Source organism: Spinacia oleracea, chromosome 4, assembly GCF_020520425.1.
Source record: "Spinacia oleracea cultivar Varoflay chromosome 4, BTI_SOV_V1, whole genome shotgun sequence".
Taxonomy (NCBI): domain Eukaryota; kingdom Viridiplantae; phylum Streptophyta; class Magnoliopsida; order Caryophyllales; family Amaranthaceae; genus Spinacia; species Spinacia oleracea.
The window spans coordinates 91,370,223-91,385,779 of record NC_079490.1 but is presented as its reverse complement, the minus strand read 5'-3'; the positions used below and the strand labels follow the sequence as shown (position 1 = coordinate 91,385,779).

General features: G+C 37.3%; 1 long non-coding RNA gene across 1 annotated transcript; it reads right to left on the bottom strand.

Moving 5' to 3' along the window:
* Positions 1 to 3,119: 3,119 nt before the first annotated feature.
* On the bottom strand, positions 3,120 to 5,324 carry LOC110790528 (uncharacterized). The gene is made up of 2 exons (XR_002533811.2): positions 4,671 to 5,324; positions 3,120 to 3,405 (listed from the first exon to the last, which is right to left on the bottom strand). It is a non-coding gene; the product is annotated as an uncharacterized lncRNA (long non-coding RNA).
* Positions 5,325 to 15,557: the final 10,233 nt, after the last annotated feature.

Sequence of the window (15,557 nt, the reverse complement as noted above, 5' to 3'; positions counted from 1 at the left end):
CATTCAATGTTAAGTCTAATAAATGCGGTTCAGTATTAATTAACAAGTTAATAATTCAGTGAGATCAAGTGAGCTGAATGCCTAGCTAGAGGCCGCTTCAGTTCAAGTGGAATTAATGATATTAATCCACAGCTTACTCTTGACTGAACCCGTAGGGTCACACAAATAGTACGTAAACGGATCAAGTATTTAATGGCATTAAATACTCCATCTATGGATATTCGGAATCGACAGATCTTGGTTTCAGTGGGAGCTGAGATCGTCACAGGCAAGAAATGAATACTCCGGAAACGATGATATTGCCGGAAACGGAAATATGGATCGTATCGGAAATATAAATATTATCCAAGTCGTAGATGTTGCCGGAAACGGAAACATGGTACGTATCGGAAAATATTATCGGAAATGGAAATATTGCCGGAATCGGAAATATTGCCGGAAACGGAAATATTGTCAGAAACGGAAATATTATCGGAATCGGAAAATTAATTCCGGAATCGGAAATATTAAATATTGTTCGTATCGGAAATGAATTCCGGAACTGGGAATTTAATCGGAAGCGTATCGTACGAATAAGCATCGGACGAGGCCTGCCGGACGAGGGCCCAGCACGAAGCCAGGCCATCGCCCAGCAAGCCACACGCATCCAACAACACGCCAATGCCTCGACCAGGCCCAGCGCAAGGCCAGTCCCAGCCAAGGCTGGCGCGCGCGCACAAATGGGCTGCGGGCAGTGGGCCTGTGCGCCGTGCGCACAGCGTGGGCCGCAAGGCTTGCGCATGGGCGTGCGATGCTCGTGCGGTGCGTGTGTACGTGCTATACGAATCCTAAAGCTATCGGGATTCGTGCATAGATTAAATCCTAATCCTAAAAGATTAAATTAATTATTTAGAGTTCTAATAGGATTCTAATTAATTAATTAGTTATCTAACAGGATTCGAAATCCTTTCCAAGGTTCTATAAATATATGCCTAGGGTCATAAATTTATACACAAGTTTTCAAGTATTCAAAGCTAGGATTTTTAAGCAGAAAAATCAGCCATAACTCTTGCCCATTTAGCCGAAAATAAGTAGCACCTTAAGGGCGATTCTAGTTGGTCAATCTTAAGGCGGATCCGGACGTGCTGTGGACTATCTACGGAGGGACGACACTTGGAGTCCTAAAGACTTGTTCTTGTTCGGTTCGGGCGCAGCTAGGGAGGGCACGCAACAAAGAGTATGCATCTAAACTATGCTAAATGATTATGTGTAAATAATATGTTTTCCTGGCTTTATGGTTTTTCCGCATGATTTATGAATTGTCATATGTATCATAACCTAACAGGTCGCTTTGCTTTAAAGTTAATTTAAGGGAACCTAAGATCGGTTTGTCCAAGAAATTATCTTTGTTAAGTGTGATGTAACCTTGCATTTTGTTGTATTTAGCATATGCGGTGATGAAAGCAATATAATAAAGCAAATAAAGCAACATCACAATAGTAAATAAGTGCGGAATTAGAAATACAAGACCCCCTAGAGACGGACTAGGGAGTAGGTCCACATTGCCTAGAAGGACTAGGCAAGTAAAGATGCGGAATTGAAATGTGGAATTGAAAGTGCGATATTGAAATTGCGGAATTCAAAGTGCGATATTGAAATTGCGGAATTGAAAGGTGCATAATTGAAATTGCAATATTGAAAGGTGCATAATTGAAATCACGATATTGAAATTTGTACTTGGGCACATGAGATTCGAACGCCAAGCAGCTCCTTAAAAATAAGTGCGCCCGACACGAATTCAAAGCCAAAAATCTCAAGTTGGGAGAAGTTCCTCATCCCAAAGTATCCTAGATTTTGCATATAGAACTTGAAATTGAAAGTTTGAATCTTGAAATATTGAACTTGAAATATTTGAACTTGAACTTGAAATATTGAACTTGTACTTGAAATATTGAAACTTAAGAGACTTGAATCTCAAAGATCGGGCCTTTTAATGTTGAAAAGGTTAGATCTTTGATGTGCTCTTATTTTAAAAGGATCCTAGTCTAGGGAAGTAGTCATGAGCAACCCAAAACATTGTGGGATCTTGAAATTTGAAAACTTGAACTTGTATATTGAAGAATGGAGTCTTGAATCTCAAAAGACTAAACCTTTAAAAGCTAGAAAGATGTCATCTTTGATTACTCCATACTTGAAAATCATTCTTGTTCAAAGAAGTGATTGCAAACAACTCTGAACATCCTTGAATCTTGAAAGTTTGCATTTTTGTATTTTGAAAAGTTTGGATTTTGAAAAGATGTATGATTGTTGCAAGTGACATTTTTAGTAGTAAAAATGCCAACTTGCTGTTTTGGGCAGGAAAATCAAAGAAACGTGATTGAATATGGTGGGATTCGAAATTACCTATTTAGGTTTAGGCAAGAATTCCTTTTAGAGCTCCCAATTGCTTAGAACTTGAAGTTTGTATGTGTTTTTGAAGGATTTTTTGATTTGCATTTGAGGCGTAATTTTTGTATTACGACGTTCTATATTGAATCTCCCTCTCTAAATGCTGGAAATTAGGGGGTATTTATAGGAAAAATGGCTGCAAAACGCGAGCCATTGCCAGCGCAGCACGCCAAAGCAGCGCCCAGCGCTGGTGACGTGGCATGAGTGCTGCCAAAACAATGACGCGGGATCCGTCCTTGATTTGTGTTGTATTGATGTACCTTCGTACGAATAGTACGATGCTTGGCACGTAGTGTTTGCTTGGAGGTTTAGACTTGATTTTACGTCTAAAAACAAGTCGTTTCGGGTTTTGAATTCCGGTTGTTCGGGACGGGGCCCGGCTTGCTCGGTTTTGTGGGTCTGCGCCCGAATTTGACTTGCCTTATATGATTTTGAGTTGAAAAGGCTTAGTAAAACCAATGGAATGGTCCACTAGATGAGATTGTACTTGGATTTTGAAATTGTTTTTTGAAAATTAAATTTTGTACCGAGTTCTGGAAGGGGAATGGCCTCGGGGATTGGATTTTGGATCTTGTATTTTGGAGATGTTCTTAGCAATTGGGATTTCCGCATGGAGTTGCTCCAACCGCCTAGTAAGGATAATGGTATCGTCATCATCCCAGAGGGGCACAAATTAGGTGTCTACACTAATCAAGAGAGAATTTCCATGAATTAAAACATCAACAGTCAAATTGAAGTACCTAGTCCAATAAGAAAGGATAAATTCACCTAATTCTGAATGAGCTACCCGGATGAAAAGATCAAAATGTACAAGACCAAGAAGTGGAACTGAATAACTGAAACAACACCCGAGTACAACTTATGATCAAGTAGTCAAATGCACAAGTAGTCAAATGCACGTCTTTCAGCAACCAGCAACCATCTCATCAAACCTCCAGCATTATCGAGATCAAAATCTCCAGCAAGAAACATGAACACCTGAATCAAATACCACATGAATAAATTAAAAATTTAGAAATACCCCCCAATACCGTGAAGTTTATCTTTCCTCGTCAAAACATTAATCAATTCAGATCAATCTGACTCATAAAATCAATTCAGATCAATCTGACTCATAAAATCAATTCAGATCAATCTGACTCACCAGCAATGTAATAATAATGTTTTCACATCACACCTCTTTTCTAGAAAAACTCAGATCAATCTGACTCATAACAACAAAAGTCAAAGAAACTATTAACCTCAGACTCTTACTATCAATATAGAGGAAAATTCCCACTTTTTCATCCCAAGTTAATTTACCATATGCAACAAGCTAGCTATCTCCGGTTTTGGAAGAACAGATCAACCAACTTTCTATGCAATGTATTCACCAACATCTATCAAACTGTAATTCGCAGGAGTTCTCCAGCAGGAAATGTGAGAGCATGCAGACCACCACACTCAAGGTATGTCTTCTACTCTGAAGAAAAGATTCGAGGTACGAAACAGCTTTGTCGGGACCCCACCCAACATAAACTATCAACTATGAAGTACTAGTTCTATTCAACTATTCATAAAGGAATAAGATATTCTCATAGTATACCGAAGTAATAAACTTTTTAGGATATTTCTTCACAGTTCATATTCCTCCTAGCAAAGAACCATTCCTAGAAGATTTTTCATGTTTTCTCATAAACTAGATGACATATTAGCGTTGCTACCCCGAAAGAAGAAATGGTAGTGAGAGAAAACAACACCAAATCCTGATTGCATATGCCAAGAAACTTCATCTTCCCTATTTCTTCTACTTATACTCCTTAACTGCTAATGATTTGGGATTGAAAAGCGCAAACTATTTCATTCTTTAGTGATAACCTGTAAAGAAATCCATATTCTGTATTGACACTTTTGAATGGTTGATATTACATTTAAGGTTAAGTATGTAAAATGTGTTTGTTTTTTCTATAATGCATCAAATGATCCTACAAATGCTAATGAATATGGATAACTCGACAATAAACCAACCATAAACAATTCAATACAATCAACAGTAATTGACAATAAACCCTACTGATCAAGTAAACTAATTATCTCAATCAAACACCAAAACCACACAATAATACTCAAATCGAACACCAACCCAATTCGTCCCAATGTCATGAACCCTAATTTCCAAAAATCCCCAATTCCAAAATCCTAAACCGACTAGGAGAAATTCGTCGGCAAAAGGAACAGAAAGTCAACCATAAGTTAGAAAGAACCTGAAGAGTTTTGGCATCTTGAGAGCGTTTTTTAAGATTAGTAACATAACGGAAACGACGACGGCGATTGAGAATGAGTGATCCGACGGCTTTCCGCCACCGAACACGAGCATCTTCCGGCGCATTTGGCGGCAAATTGAAGTCCTGAAGCAACTATCCATTGATTAAGCTTCTTCTGCTTTTGCCTCTACTTCTGTTTAGAGCTGTAGTGGTAGGAAGAAAACAATTTGGCCAGGCGAATTTGCAACAAAAAGACGGTTAGACGGTGAAGGAGCAGAGGGAGGAGGGAGCAGCGGCAAGCGACAGTGAAGGAGGAGATGGAGGAGGGAGCAGCGGCCAGCGACGGTGAAGGAGGAGAGGGAGGAGGGAGCGGCGCCAGCGATGTGATGAATTACGGTGAAGGAGCAGAGGGAGGAATGAAGTACGGTGAAGGTGCCTTAAGGAAATTTTTCGCTGTTTATTTTGGAGGGAATTAATTAAATGATTTAATTAATTTATTTTTTCAATCATCAAAGGTTGCTCTTGTGTGATAAGGGCAACCTTTAATGAGAAACTTATAAGGATTTTTCCTCTAGTGAACAACGCTTTGAGGAACTACTCCCACTGGCTCTTCTAAAGACCTTGGAGGTTCTTCGCCTTGAACTGCTTCTAAAGAGTTCTTGGTTCGTTGTTCATCTCCAATCTCTCCGAGGTCTATTATTCTCCCACTTGTCAATTTGGAAATATGATTTCTTTCCAAAAAGACACCGTCACGAGCAACAAATACTTTGTTGTCTGACTTGTTGTAGAACTAATACCCCTTTGTTTCTTTTGGATATCCAACGAAGAAACATTTGTTAGATTTTATTTCGAGCTTGTCCGAAATGAATCGCTTGACATATGCTTCGCAACCCCAAATCTTTAGAAAAGACAACTTTGGAAGTTTCCCAGTCCGTAATTCGTATGGAGTCTTTTCAACAGCTTTTGACGGAGCACGATTCAGTGTGAGTGTTGTTGTTTGCAACGCATGTCCCCAAAATTGTAAAAGATGTTCAGCTTGACCCATCATTGACATGACCATATCGAGTAAGGTCCTGTTTCTCCGTTATGACACTCCATTCCATTGAGGTGTCCCCGGAGCAATCAATTCAGAAAGAATACTCCGCATTCTTTTAGATGGTCATCAAACTTGTGCCTAAGATATTAGCCTTCTCGATCTGATCTTAGAGCTTTGATTTTCTTTCCATGTTGATTATCTTCTTCACTTTGAAATTCTCGAAATTTCTCAAACGATTCAGACTTGTGTTTCATTAAGTAAATGTAGCCATATCTACTGAAATCGCCCGTAAACGTTATGAAATAGCTGAAATCACCTCCAGCTTTCGTACTCATAGGCCCACATACGTCCGTATTTATTAGCCCTAGTAGTTCGCTTGCTCTTTCTCCCACCTTTGAGAAAGGTTGATTTGTCATTTTCCCAAGTAAACAAGATTCGCATTGATCATCTTCTCTAAGTCGAATGATTCTAGAATTCCCTTCTGTTGAAGTAATTCCATGCGCTTTGTGTTTATATGGCCTAATCGACAATGCCACAGAAATGTGAGATCGGAATCACCAGTTTTAGCCTTTTTAGTATTTGTGTTATAAATGTGTTTGCTCATATCTAACACATATAGACCATTTTCTTGTTGTGCTGAGCCATAAAACATTCCATTCAAAGCAAAAGAACAACTATTGTCTTTAAATTGAAAACTAAAACCTTTAGAATCCCAACTTGGAACAGAAATAATGTTTCTGGTGATACTAGGAACATAGTAACAGTTTTCTAGTTCCAAAACAAAACCACTAGGCAAAGAAATAAAATAAGATCATACGGCTAATGCAGCAATCCGTGCTCCATTTCCCACGTGTAGATCCTTCTCGCCTTTATCAAGCCTTCTACTTCTCCTTAGTCCCTGTGAATTGGAACATAAGTGTGAGCCACAACCAGTATCTAATACCCAAGAAGTTGAATTAGCAAGATTACAATGTATAACATACATACTTGAAGGAGAAGCAACGTTTCCGTCCTTCTTCTCTTCCTTTAGTTTAGGGCAATTTTTCTTGTAATGACCAATTTCATTACAATTGAAGCATTGCGATGTAGATGGAGAACGATCCCTCTTCATTTTCCTCTTGGAGGGAGCCACTTGCCCTCCTAGAGTAGATGGAGATGCACCCTTGCTTTGGAACTTCCCCGGAACCTTTTTCATGATTTTCTTGCTCTTTACTTTTAACGACGCTTGCTTATCACTTACAAAGTCCAATTCATATTGATGAAGAAAATAAATTAGCTCACTAACAATGTTTTCCCTTTTCTTGGAGAAATAGAGTAATTTGAATTTCTTGTAACCAGGATGAAGAGAATTCAAAAGTATTCCTGCAGCTGCAGAATCTAGGAATGGTTCACTAAGTAACTCAAGGAGGTTGAGAAGCCCAACAATTTTCTTTGTATGAGTTCTAATTGGCGTTCCTTCTGTCATTTCAAGATCAATGACCCTTTCCCTTGCCGGCCTTTTGTCTTTCGACGTTAAAGAAAAAACCCAGTGGAGCATTAAGCTTTAGATCCCCAAATGAATGTACCAATTCAAAGACATTTTGGTCGACATGTTGACCACCATGTTGGAATCTACCATGACATATATCCCTAAGATGCCTTAGTAGTGCCCATGGCTCATATGCAATGAATCTTGCACTCCAATCCTTAGGGATTGAGACAAGAATAAGATCCATGACTAGCCACATGTGGTTCGCCCATGCACAGTGCTTTTCTGGACTCATATCCTTTGAGTAAAAGCTGGGGATGGGATGCTCAACTACATATTTAATGTTGTTCCACCTGAGGACTTGCCAAAGCTTCGTCTCCCAATCAAGAAAGTTTGATAGGTTCAATTTTACATCCAGAATTTCAGTTACTTTGGTTGTTGTTTTGATTGCGTCCATTTGATTACTACAATTGAAAAGAATTCGCAATAAATAACCATTCATAACTTAATAACTTTAAAATAAATGCTAGCATGCAATCATTAAAGCTATTAAACATTTCATTCATGCAAAAGCTAAACATGGTCAAAAAATTAATGAAACGATTCCAAGACCCTAAAAGTCCTAAATCCTTAAACAACTTTGGCATGTCTTAAGTATTTTAAGATTCTAGGTAAGCAAAACCTATTGCTAGTAATCTCCAAATTACTCTTGGTTAATAAATTGATACCATAATTTATCTCATTGCCACAACATAATGCCATTGTTGTTTGAGTTGAAACCACAATCAACGTGCTCCTTTGGGACGCCTTACCGTCTAAGTCAACTAATATAGCACCTCGCTTTGGCGTAAACCTAATACGTTAGATCCTTAGATTGCTGTAAGTGCTTGATTTGGAAAGCAACTTTTGAACTCAATATTACTTTGGACCTAGTTGTTTCTATGTTGGTTCGATTATTTAGTGAACTAAATCTAATCGAGCATACAAACAACTTATTCATGCATAATATACATTCATTCAAGCAAAATATATATAGAGAGCATAAATAAATTGGTGAACTAGTATGGCCCAAAACTCATGTCTTGAAGCATCCAATCTTCTTCACCATCTTGTTAGCTTGGCATCGTCTTGAATCTTCATTCAATGCTAACTTAAAGTTCTAAACTAGAAATACTTGAATTAATAAAGATTACATCAAAATTTCAATGGTTTGCAGACCATATTTAAAACTTCATATTCAAAGATAAAACGGTTCGCAGACCGTATTTAACTATCCTAGATTGGCCATACTAGTCACTTGGAGTACCTGCATTACATAAAATATATATATTCTATGCATTCACCCATTCGTATGCTAAAACAAATGGCCCATATAATTATGCAAGTATTTACGTGAATTAATTAAAATTCACGTTCACATAAACGCGTCCTAAAAGATTAATCAATTTCCAAATTATTAATCCTTAGAATTTATTCTAATTAAAATTTAATTTAAAATAATGCGACCTACGAAAAATAACTAAAATAATTATTTCATTTTAATTTCATTAAGCGGCTCCCACTCAAACCAATAATTATTCCGGATATTTAATTATTTAAATATTAAACTAAACTCACGGACCGGCCCAAGTTAAGTAAAATAATTATTAATTATCCCGTTAGCCAATTTTAATGCAAACATAAATTTTAAGCCCAACGAAAACAAAAAAAAGTTGTTCAAGTGCAATGCGGGCTAGGATTGCTCCCAGCCCAGCATTACTCGTGCTGTGTTGCCTACGAGGCACACGAGCTTGCGCCCATGTCCCCGCAGCCAGTGCGCACACGTACCGCAGCTCGTCGCTGCCCGTGCCGTTGTTGTGCTCGAAGCTGCGCGCAAGCCAAGGCAGCCTTGCACCTTGCTTGCTCGCAACTCGCAAGCCAAGGAGTGCCTGCCTTGCTCGATCTCCTCGCCAAGCGCGCGCGGCACGCAGCACGCTTGCTGCTGCCCACGTTGTTGTGGCTCGGCAGTGGTGATGTAGCCCGCATGGCTACGACGAGCCACACGTCCATACACACCCTCGTGTTCGTGCCTTTGCTTCGTGCCTACGGACCAACTAATTAAAAAAAAAATTCACAAACATTTGCATTAACTTATTTTTCACAAAAATTACAATTTTTATTTTTGAAAAATAACGACTTTACGATTTAATTAATTTTTAACAACAATCCAATTTTGTTAAATTTATTAAATCTAGGCTAACTTAATTTAAAAATTTAAGAACGAACAATTTCAACCAAAAATTTGAACTTTTAAATAATCGAATCTAAAACTTTAAATCGTCCTAAACATTTAAATTTCAGATTTTTACTAATTTGGTTTAAGTGTTGATTAAAATTAACGAATCTAATCAAAATTTTAATCCAATAATTTTGAAAATCTTCCACTTTTACATGAAATTATATTCCCTTTTTCAATTAACCAAATTTCCAGATTCAAATTATTTAAAAAATCAATTAGCGATCTAAAATTTAAGAATTTGGGGAAAGCAGAATTAGGGTTTATACTTAACAAAAATGGCCGAAATGTTTACCATAATTCTAGAATATACCCAATAGCATTGTGTCAATAATTACAATCAATTCCGAGTAGTTTAGGTTGACCAATTAATTGAAAAACTTTCCGAATTTGTTAATTTTAATACGAAAATTAACAAAAACGCCCAAAAACGCCCAAAAACACATACTTCGAGGCCTGTTTTGCAATTCCGTTCTCATGAGTTGATCTTAGAAAATCGTTGTCAATAAGATTAGGGTCAAAAGAGTCGAAAATAAGAAACTTTTTGAATTCAGAACTTATTATACGATTCATCCAATAATCCATAATAATTCGAAAAAATTCAATAAAAATCCAAAAAATTCGACAACAGCAAAAACAATAAATCATGCTAAAAAATGCTTTGAATACATAAGGCTAATGATACCACTGTAGGGGAATACAGTTAAACATACATAACATGTGCGGAACATCCCCAAAGCCAGGAAACATGTATAAAGCACAGATTAAGCATACTTACATTTGAAGCGTGTTTTCCCGAGTATAGTATCAACGAACAAGAACAAAGAACTCCACTTGTCGTTCCTCTATGTGGTTCACCGACACGTTCAGATCCGTCTTGATTATTGTAGCTTAGACAACGCACAAGATATTTTGCTTTTCGGGGTGAACAGTTTTTGGGTAGAGAGAAAAACTGAACAACGTACTTTTGGAATTAGGGTTACGGGTTACTGGAAAAACAACTGTTGAAGTGTGTATGAAAAATATAACCTAATTGTTATATTAGGTGTAACCGGCCAAGACCAAAAGGCCTTGACTGGTCACACATCACACACGCGAGCACTCCCCGCGCACAGCCCACACTGCAGGCCGAAGCCCGCAGCGCAGCCGAGCAGCATGGGCCGTGGGCCTTGCTTTGCTCGCTGCTGTGTTGCTCCGCCTTTGTGCGCGCTGCCATGCCCACGCGGGCTGGCTTACATGTTGCGTTGCGAGCTCGCTGGCTCGTTGGGCCTTGCGCGCATGCGCGCTTGGCTCGACGGGCCGGCAGCTCCGATGCAGCTCCTATTCGCCACGAACACCTTACGGCTATTATTTATCGTATCGTACACGACGAATCACCGTCGTACGATACGATTATTCGTTTCGCCCAGCTTACGAATATTCGCGATACGATATACGATTCCGATGCAAGGTCGTATCGTATAATACGTTTTTCTAAACTAATTCCCGAAAAGCTATTAAATGAATTTCCGATTTATTTAATCCGGTGATCTGTTACATGTCATTGGTGTGACCTTATAGGTTTAATCAAGAGTAAGATTAGAACTCACTGATCGGAAGCATTGCTCCAGCTAGCTGTTCCGATCACTTGATCTTACTGAATTAATTGTTCGCAATTTATCTGAACCATGGTATTAGACTTAATGCACCTTGGGTGAAGGACATATTTTCTTCAACTTTCACTCTTGAAAGTATTCCTTACAACAATGATCTTCAAATCTTCAAAAACCCTAACTTTATACAAGTTCAAGGTTGTTTGGAAAAGTGCAAACCCTTTTCCAAATTAGAACACATGAACCCTTATTTTTGGTGTTCAAATGCAAGTCCTACTTTCAACATTCAATGATTTTTAAGGTTTTTTGTAATCACTTCCTTAAACCAGAATCAATTTAAAGTTATGGAGCACATTAAAGGTGAGGCCTTTTTAACATTAAAAGGTCTAATCTATGAGATTCAAGAATCCTAATTTCAATATTCAAGTTCAATATTCAAGTTTAATATCAAGTTCTATATTCAAGTTAAATATTCAACTTCTATTTCAATAACCAAAATCAAATATGCTTTATGATGAGCAACTCATCTAAAGTTGAGATTTTTAGAATTGAATCCGTGTCGGGCGCACTTATTATTAAGTAGTTGTTTGGCGTTCAGATCTCAAGTACAATAACACCATTTCAATATTGCCTTTCAATATCGCACATTTCAATATTGCATTTCAATATCGAAATTTCAATACAGCAATTTCAATATCGCATTTCAATAAAGCACTTTCAATATCGCACCTTTACATTTGCAATTTCAATTCCGCACTCTTTACTCACCTTTTTTGAACGTGATGTGGTTTTGTACGCATTTCAATAATTCTTACTATCTTGTGATGATGCTTTACGTGTTTATTGCTTTCATCACCTAACATGTTAAATTCAATAACATCCAAAAGGTTACATCACGCTTAACAAAGATAATTCTTGGACAAATTGGCCTTAGGTATTCCTTTAATTAACTTTAAAGCAAAGTGACCACGTACAAGTAGCAATTTCTATGTTCTAAAATGCATGCTCAAACCAACTTAGTGTTGTGACTAGGATTATTAAAAAACGATTGTTGTCATGTACTCGAATACAATTTCAAAACCTCGCAAAATAAACATTTTCGTTCCCTTCCCTGGATCTCACCCATCCATTTCTAAGATTCAATGCCTTATCCATGAGAGTCAACTTTGGTCTTTCCAAACCGGACCCTTAAATATTGTTTCGTGGAGACTCCTCGAAATTCAAAAATCTACAAAACCCGTAGGGGGAATTCCAAATTCAAATAATAATACTCGCCGGAAAAACACCCCTACAATTGGGAATGAATTAGTAGATTCCCTTAAATACTACTACGTAAATAGTTGCAAGATTTCAATCAGAAAGATTATTGATGAGGCTTTTTCCGTGTCGTTGAATCGTAATCCACCTATCAAACAATATTTATAAACCACCTAATCTACCAACTATATTGACTATAGTGGCAAGTAGGGATCGTCCCAAGAGAATGGTTATGTTTGACTTTTCAATCTAATGTGTTCAAAAGCTAATTCAAATGGAAAAAGTAAGTATGTACGTATAAATCTATTGGAATCAAAAAGTATGAAATATGAACAAGTAAAGAAATTCTAGAGACTTCGGGAATTGGCAATGGAAGTTGAATGTGGAAGTTCCGAAGATCCGAAATGCTCATGATATGCAATGACTAATTAATGAATGCAATGACTAATTTGTGGCTTCGACGAGCCATGCTCAACCAATCCAAATCTAGCTCTCGCTACAATCAAGACTCAAGGAGGAAATTATGAATGAAGAATCAAGCCAAAGTAATGCAAGCAACTAATCACGCTCTCGCGCCAATTCGAAGAAAAAAACTCCAATATTCTAGAAATTTAGGTTAGCTAATCCTAAACTAACTAGACATGGAATCAAACATCAATTAATCCATTTAATCACAAAATTAATCACAAAATTATCTCCAAAATCCCTAATTCTAAACCAAAGCTATAACCCAAATCTCGAGATTATGAACTATTCAATAGGCATGATTATGACTAAGATTAAACTAAAACTAATCCTAATCATGTAACTAATTGAATTAATGAAACTAATTGAATTCAGAAAAATCGAAAAATTCAAATATCAAAATTGGGGGAAAATTCAATAAAATTAAAAATATGAAACCTATTCTAAAATTCAACAGTGAAATCAAGCTTGAACAAAATTAATGAAGAATTTGAAGAATGAAATAACAACTTAAAGAGAAAAGTAAGAATTATACCTTGAATCATTGAAATTGCACCAAAATTGAAGAACAAGAAAATTCAAGAACTAAACTCAAATTAAAGAGAAGGAAATCTGAAATTTATGTTTGAATTCACTAAGAATTTGAAAGTTTAAGCTAAGAATCCTAAACTCTATCCTATAATCTAAGCTCTTATCTACTTCTCTCTCTAATCCTAAACTGATTTGAGAAAACTAATTCTAATTATGAAATTCTACCTGTCGAAACAAGGCAGCGATTTAGCTTTATATCGGCGATTCCGAGTAGCCCTGTGTACCACATGGGGTCTGTGCGTTCGCTAAGAAAGCGGGGAGTTCCTGCAAGCTTTTTGCATTTTTGTGCGGTCGAGCAAAGCAGTGTGGTCGCACAGCAAGGCCGTGCAAACGCACAGAAAAGCTGTGCGAACGCACAGCAGTGGCTGCCATTGCTTACTCTTGTATGTATTGCAATTGTTGTTGTTGGGGCTATGCAAGGCTCGTGGGCAGCACTTAATGAGCTTCGTCACTGCACATGCAAAGAATCGTATAGCAAGTTAGGAAATCGCAAAGCACGTTATTAAAAATCGAAAATCGTATTATTAATTCATCTAACATTTTTACAAATCGTAAAACATATTATTCGTCGACAAGCATAATGACACATTATTTAGCATGTTAATACTCAAAACAACCCTTACGCAATGAGAATGCGCACAAAAGGCACGTTTAGAGCAAAAACGACTAAAATATACGCAACACGAGAAAATGTTACGATTAATGCAAAAATGCGATAAACGAACTAAAAACGCTAAAACTAAGAAACAATAATAATAAAATGCTAATAAAATTAACTAAAATCCTAAGCTAAGAGTGACATAAATGTCGCTCATCAAACTCCCCCAAGCTAAACCTTTTCTTGTCCTCAAGCAAAGCTAGAATGAGAAACGGGAAGGAGAATGAGCTTATTTATTAAAAATCAAAATTACGAAAATAAGAACTACAAGAATATACAACCTAACTCACTTTCGAGGGAATCACGGTTGCATTTAAGCAAATGCAAAAAGCTCTTTAAACCCCACAATCGCTCATGAGGGCAAGTGGGATCTCTCAAGGGTTTCCAAAGAATTCAACCCATAACTCTTCCAAAAATTTAATCAAGGCAAGACCTAAAAAGGAAAATAAACTAAAAACAAACAAAGAAAAGAGAAGAAAAGGAAAACTACAAAAAGATTCAAGAGCCGGGCTTTTATTATGGAACGAGCATAAAAGAATGAAAATATTACTAAATCGATAAACGAATGCACGCTATTAAATGTCCTAAGTTGAGTGAAGGGTTCAAGGTGTGAAGCCTAGAGAACTAAGGATTTGCGCTAATCTATCCCCCTTCAACCGATCTTACCGCGTGAACTCTCTAGATCCTATTCACGCTCAAAGATAGCTTCTCGTGACGCCGCGAAGGCACTGGAAAAGACAAGAATTGCAAGAGAGGAAAGAAGGCTACTCGACATCTCGGCATGACAATCCCGCTCCATAAATTTGACCAATTCCTCCCTCCACCGACAATGACTCAACTTAAAAGGGTCAAGAGGGCTTTTATGGTGTAGCGTATAGGCTAGGGGTAAGGGCGTGGAATAAATTTGGAAATTGGTGCTCAATCCTAAAGTGAAGCACAAAATGAAATTTACTCAAGCAAATAGAACCAAAACAAATTCACACAACTTATTTGGGGCACCCCCAAGCTTATTCAACAACAAAACTAAGCTATACTCTTTTTTGCAATTTTCTTTATTTGATTTTCTCTTTTTTTTTGTGTGTTTCAAATGAAACTTTTCTCTTTGCCTTGTTTTTTCTCTATGTTTGGCTTTTTCTAAGCTTTATGGTTTTGCTTTTTTATTTCAATATATACAACAAATTTCTCCAAGCTTTCCTTTCAAACCAACATCCATCATTTCTCAACATTTTTCATATTCAATCAAAACCATAAAGCACAATAAAGCTAAGCTTCACTATCACTTCTAAGGGTGAAAACAAAACAAAGGCTAATCTGCTTGTAATGAGCTTATAACAAATGAAGGGAAAGGGCTCAAATGGCTAGCAAGGGGGAAAATGCAAACAAAAATAAGAGAGAAAAATAAAAATAATGTCCTAATCCAAAAAGAAAAATAGTCACCGGAAGAAATGCCTCTATCGTCCCCTAAAGTAGTTCGGTCGCGATCTCGGGAAGGAAAAAGTCGAATTCGGGATATAGGAAAGTCAATTCCAAGGATCCATGCAACTC